Raw genomic sequence first — 1,471 nt, 5'->3', positions numbered from 1 at the left:
TTTAGATGAACCTGTTCAGATTCAATGAAGTTCAATCTCTTTGGAGTCTGTAACATGCAATTTGCACAGAAAGAAGACTTTTTAATATAAACATGATCTTCAGTTCTCCTTATGTTCTATGTCTGGATGTTTTCTATATGTAGACTGTTCTTTTTTTTTTTTTTTTAATAACTGGGGAGGAGAGGCTTGGAGCTTTGGCCCCTTGCTCTGCCTCTCCTCTCCGTGCAGCTGACCTGGTCCCTGTAGACTGTTCTTGACTGTGAAGTTTCAGAGGTGTGTGTACCCTGCTTGGTCAGCATTCTGAAGTGTGTGCATGCCTCCTATGAACACACCCTCAGCAGCACAGAGTGACCCAACATGTGTGGATGACAGCCTGCCTTGGTCCAGGTTCTGTGAGAGGCTTATCTTTCTATGTCCATAAAGATTTGCAAATAATAACTCAGTATTTTAATGGTTTAATATGACAACGCAATTATCCAGAGGCACAATTCAACACATCTATATCATTATCTATTTTTGTATAATCACTCAGCAAAACTTGACAGTTAGAATTACTGAGGGAAGTTGTGATAATAAGAATAATAATTCTTCAACATTATGCATGTTGGCATTGCCTGTGGTATGTGCACCTGCCAACAATTACTTTTCAGCCCAGAGAAGAGCTTCACGCTAATTACACGATCTATGGTTTAGAGCGGGCTCCTTGCCATTCCTCCCTGCCTATCAGATCAAACTATTCCCAAATTCACAGGCAAAGGTCCAGGAGTGCAGGTTTGGTTATTGGTTTTCCTACAAGGTTTGCAGAGCATTGCACAGAGTAGGCGCTCAAGAAAGGATCACCGAATTAATTCCACTTTAATCCATTGTGCTCAGTTTACTAAAATGAGAGAAAAATCATTTGAATACAAAACAACTCAATTTTGTGGTAGAACCCTTGCTCGGGATTTGGGATTTTCTTTGCTCTCAGTCTCAGCAGCCCTTCGCTGCCTGAGGTTCAGGGAGCTCTGCTTCCACTGGGCACAGATTCTTCCCAGGTCAGGAGGGACGAGCAACTCTCTCAGTCATACCCAGCTGAAACAATGAGATCGCACTTTTAAGAATCAGCTGGGGTATAACTTTGTTGTGGTGTGGTGGTGGTGGTGGCCTTCTTTCTGGTAAATACGTCCTTCCTTTCTGTAATAGCCACATGCTAACGTCCTCACACTTGTGCTTGTGCTCAGTCACTCAATTGTGTCCGACTCTTTGAGACCACGTGGACTGTAGTCCACCAGGCTCCTCTGTCCGTGCGGATTGTCCGGGCAAGAATACTGGAGTGCGTTGCCATGCCCTCCTCTAGAGGAATCTCCCCAACCCAGGGATTGAACCCAGGTCTCCCACATTGCAGATGAATTCTTTACCTTCTGAGCCACCAGGAAGCCCCACTACCTTGGGTGAATTTCCAGTGATGACTCATTAGACTAAACTGGAAAGG

This window comes from Bos grunniens, chromosome 13 (assembly GCF_055505025.1).
Source record: "Bos grunniens cultivar Pamir isolate PY7600 chromosome 13, Bosgru_T2T1.0, whole genome shotgun sequence".
Classification (NCBI taxonomy): domain Eukaryota; kingdom Metazoa; phylum Chordata; class Mammalia; order Artiodactyla; family Bovidae; genus Bos; species Bos grunniens.
Note: the sequence above shows the minus strand (reverse complement) of the source record.